This window comes from Falco biarmicus, chromosome 3 (assembly GCF_023638135.1).
Source record: "Falco biarmicus isolate bFalBia1 chromosome 3, bFalBia1.pri, whole genome shotgun sequence".
Classification (NCBI taxonomy): Eukaryota; Metazoa; Chordata; class Aves; order Falconiformes; family Falconidae; genus Falco; species Falco biarmicus.
In genome coordinates, this window is record NC_079290.1 from 89884113 (window position 1) to 89889582 (window position 5470).

A 5470-nucleotide genomic window follows, 5' to 3' on the forward strand; every position below is an offset into this window, starting at 1 on the left:
ACCTGAGGTCTCAACAGACAAATTATTCTCCTCACCAATATTCCCCTCCTGTTTCCTGCCCCAGCATTTCTTTTCTGGTGCTCTGCAGCCAGCTAAGGAGGGACAGGACCAGTTCTCTCTCATAAAGGGCTGCATTTTTGGTAAAGGATGCACTGTGTGTTGTAATTTGAAATCAATTATGCACTAGGATGTGAGGAAATGGCACTACATAAATCATTCAGCTATCAATATTATGCTTGTTGCTTAATAGCATAATTTTAATAGAAAGTTATCTGCAGACATTTACCTTTAGTGTCTAGGTAATTGTTTAAAACAGGTTGTAAGAGGTCTTGAGCGTTTCCAAGTTCAGCTGAGTACTCTTCAGCATTTTTTGTAATGGTTATAAAGGTAGGCAGGGAAGTATTTGTTCCTTTATTTTAGGAGCTGGGATCCATCCAAGATTTCATATTAGAGAACTGTGTCTTTGATATTGTGAGGCAGAAGGGTTCAAGTGATGTCTGTGGGTAGATGGCAATTGTATTTGGACCTAATGAGAAAGAAATCATAGGTCCGTGTACAACCAAGTCTAAGTATTTGAGCAAAGTTTGATGAGTAGCTTCTATATGAAAAGCCATATGTATACTGTTATAATGCAAATACCATCATGAACTGCAGTTTTTAACAGAAGTACTTTAATGAGCATAGAAAACTAATGAAAAGATTCCCAGTCTCATTGAACCAAATCTTGTTGATTAAAGGTATTTTTGATTCAGTCCTTTGGGAGAATTTCTAAAATGAGCCCTACAGAAACATATCTGTATATTGCTTATCTTCAGTCAAAATCTAAAAAAGCCATAGATTTTATCCCCAGAGATACCTAGCATTTTAAAAAAGGAAGAATGCACAAATCCTCACCAATACCAGTGTACGTGATATAAATGGCAAGAGTCAGGAATTTGTATATTAGCAGCCTTCCTGGAGCTAATCAGCCCAAGAGAACTATATTACATAGAACCCATTTAAAGACAGATCTATTGAAAAATATTCTTTAAATGAGTGAAAAAGTATTACAATGAATTTCCAATGTACCTTCTTTACTACTGCACCCTTTGAAGCAGGTTTTTAAATGGGCTTCTATTATGCAGGCACAGTAAGGTGCAGGACTAAAAGTCTGATTTAAATGTCTGATTTGTCAACACAGTTCTTGTTTACATCTACAAATCAGATAGATACCTATTATTCTTATTTATGCCTACCATTTAAGGGAAATTCAGAAAATGAGGCCCATTTGCAAGTTTTCTCTACATTTACATGCCTTACAGTCTTTCCTATGTCTTTCCATAGACATAGGGGTAGTGCAAGGAGCTAGAATCTAATGATCTATAATAAAATCAGGCTTAGGAGGTGAAAGGAAAGGTAGAGATTATTGTTACATTAGCCCATGCTGACTAGCAGTACAAAATGTCCTGCAGATCTTTTGAAAGTTTCCAGACAGGTGGATTTGGGGACATTGCCTAAAGACTGGGGGGAAAAAAAAAAAAAAAAAAAGAGAGAGTCATTTGGTCTATGAATTGTCTAAGGAGGGGTTATGCACATTGCAGATAGTCTATGCTTTCAAGCTTTATGGTTCCTAGTAGTTTCCACCCAGCAGGCTAGGTCTGGAAGGAGTATTAGACAGACTCGGTGGACTAACCTGCTTAAGTCATTGCTAACTGAAGATCACTATCTTTTCTTGTTTCTGCTTTAACTTCACTGCATACCTCTGAAACCTCACATGCACTAAAATTGTCAGGGGTTTTGCTTTATCCAATTTAATACACTTCCATTTTCCCTTCCTCATGAGCCTGGATAGTGAAGAGTTACCTCAGATAACTTTAGATGCCACAGAAAAAAACACCAAATGCTGGACATTATATGGGCATATCAAAGAACGTTTCCTCCAGGGCAAAGATGAAACACTCCATTGTAACATCTGTATGACAAAACTTGCCCTTTTATTCCGGAGAAAAACCCACCATGGTATTGAAATAATAGTTACCATGTTTTTTTTTACTTCGATCTCACAGCAGAACAGTAACTTTTTGAGTCCGTACTCAAAACCAAGTAGTACACCAAAGCAACATCTCCTCAATTCACTTTGTGGTTCACTTCCAAGGGAACAGCACCATCGATGTCCTTCTCCCCTCCTTCCTCCCACCACTGCAAATATTATTTTCTGATTTTTTAACCAGAATGTGGCAGTCCTTTATGATCTTCCTTCATCAACTCTGGGATCTCTGCCCAATGTGTGCACTGGAAATGCTGTATCAGTCCTGGCCATATCCAGCCTGTTCAGCTATGTGCACAGAAAAGTAACTATGGAAGAGCACTCAGAGCTTTCTCCGGGCTACTGCCAAGAACTGAGAGGATGAGTCTTTCTATGTGTATATCACACATCTAGGCCATCCCTCACCTTCCAAAATGGGGCTTGGGCAAATGCCTTCATCCGATTTTTTCCTCTTAAACAGCTTCGATTAACAGAGCTATGCATGGTTTAGAACTAGACCTGTTTAACCTGCCTTTAATTTTTATTTTTTTTTATTTTTTTTTTTTGTCCCCAGAAGACCCTAATTAAGATGCTCTACCCAGATGCAGTTAGTGGAAGCTCTCCTCAGCTCAAGTAAGGCAATGACTTTTGATTCTTGGAGCCAAAGATCAGTTTTTGCTGACGGGTGTGTAGCCCTTTCTGTCCAGGGATGAGAAGACTCCTGGTAGGATAGGACAGGTGGCCAAAGAGGATGTAAGGAGGAAGGTTATGACTGTATAAATTTCCACGGAAGACAACAAGGCAGCAAGCAGAGGCAACATGCATGCAACAATTTGTTCACCCCTACTAATGCAAGCCTGTACAGAGCTCCACAGTGGACCCAAGAGGCAGTTAATATTGTTTTCTGGTATCTTTTACAAGTTACATTGTAAGGAGAAAAACTATGAGCAGTAGCTGGTCTATTAAATCAGGTTTTGCAGCCTGTCTAGTCAGTGGTCTTATCACAGGAGGTCAAGCCAAAACTTAACCAACCATTTGCATAAGAAAAAGCCGTCCCAGGGAACCCTGCATGAGATACTGGAACTGAGGCTGTGGTATTTCTCACCAAAAAAATAAGAAGTTGGGCACTCAGGTACTTTTAAAAATTACTTTCAAATACAGCATTCTGAAAGCCAGTAATAGGCTGGGGGGAAAGGCAAAGCTAACTAAATTAAATTGCAGCACTTTTTGCTTCTTAAAGTACTTGTTTAATATTAAATGAGCTATTTAAAAATAACTATGGACAACAAATGGATAAAAAAAGATAGATCAGGTGGACTGAAAATTAAAAGTGAAACTTAAATATTCATAGAGTTTTTCCTCTCAGTGCTAGATTTGATCAGAAACTTTTTACTGCAACATTTCCTGACAGAAAATGGTATTTCATCAGAACAAAACAATCTCTGTGGGAATAAGTCAATTATGACAAAATGGGGTGGGGTGGGGTGGGGGTGGTGGTGTTGGGGGGGCCCAGTAAATGAATCCTATTACTAGCATCAAAACTTTCTATTCTGAAGTGTTTCTGAACATTACCAGCATGATGTTTCTTTTAATGATAATAATTTTATAGTGTGGTTTAAAAGTGAAGATTGGAATAAAACATTCAAACATTATAAAATCAGTCTTTCCAGCCTTTCCAAAAGAATTTTCAAAATTTTATTTTATTTCACTTCCTTTGTTTTCAAAATTGTATTTTTGAAAATTATTTATAACTTAGGTCAAAAATGTCTCATGTCATAATTCGTGAAGTTTAAAATTTCACAGGGCTTTACTTAATATCTGTTCATATCTTTTGCCCCATTATCTACTTTACAGGAGTTCACACTTGTCTCAGGAGATGACATAAAGGACACCAAGATGTTATGTATTTCTTTCTTATTTCATTAATTTCATGAGATTCATGTCTCAGATGGAAACTTATTCATTTAAGAGATTTCCTCTCCTCTTTTTCTCACTGATTCCCCATTCCTGTACCATGTCCACCCCACCTGCCCCTTATAATCTAAAACAGAGGACAAAAATAATTTGGGGGTTTAACCAGAACACAAGTTTTTTGGGTTTGGTTTGTTTATTTGCTTTAATCTATTTCTTTGAAGTTGTGTTTTTAAATGCAGATCATTTTGATGACTATTCTTGCAATGTAACCATAAAAAAGGTGTCAATGCAAGCTGCCAGTCCCTGCAGGAGAGGCAGAGACCAGTGGTGGTGGGTAGGCAGGAGCAAAATCAGTGAGGAAGAAGGGAAACAGACAACTCTTCTGCTACCCTCAGTGCTACAGAAAACATGTTGTAGACTTCTGCAAAGGTTTAGACCCATCCACAAGGATGAGCCATGGAAGGACCTGGTCTTCACGTATTTTGACCAACTTTTTAAAAACGATAATCCCATTCAGTACAGACAGGCATTAACAGAATCATTTCATCTGCTGTAGTGATTCATCTTTGCACTGAACGTAACAGCGGAGTTGCTTAAACTTCAAATGCTCCTGACTTTAGTCTAAGCTTTCAGTCATTTCCAAGACATCTATATACACTGTTTACACATAAAATATACCCCTATACTACACATGACATCAATATCATGGTTAAAAATAGTCAAGCCGTCTCACTTCACAGATGATTGAATAGACACCTAAATGGGTTGGGATTTGGTATAAGGACTCTCATCTCAGAGGTCAAGGGTTCAAATGTATTCCAAATCAATACTAACTGAGAGTTATTACTTTTGGGTGGCCTATGTAAAATGGATGGTGGTTCTAGCCTAATTTCTAGTTGACAGATGTCTGTGCCATCAAAAAAATCCCATCATTACATTTGGCATTCTTCACATAAGCCTCAGTGTAGAAGCCAAAGATAGACTGGGCAGAGAGGTGGAATTAATCTCTTATGAAAAGACTATAGTCCGTCCTTCCAAAATAGAGATAAAACAGATTATTCAGGAAGTTTAAGGAATGTTAAGTGTTAGCGCTCGCAGTTTGCTCCCTCCTGTGAATAAAGGGAGGGCAGAATTTTCATATGTATTTGATCCAGCATTTTTTTGCAAGCCCCAAATTCAGGGTTTTTTTTGGGGGGAAGGTATAAGAGGCTTATTTGTACTACCAAGTTAAGACTGCGTCAGCATCTCCCTTATAAACCTCACCAAGCCATAAAAATTTAATCTGGGCTAAAAGTTGGCAGACACATTCTCAGCCCTGAAGTATGTTTTAAACCACATTAAAAAATATGTGTTAGGCTACTTATAAGTTAAAATACTCAAGGCTAAATAACAATAATAAAAAACTCCTTTCATCCAAGTGTGGTATGCAAAGAGGAAATCGACTGTCAAATATTATATAGTTTAAAAAACATTCCTGTGTCTGTGCACCAAATGAGGAAGCTTTGACAAGTCTTTCTGATTAAGTCTGAGGATACTTGAGAGGTTCTTCTT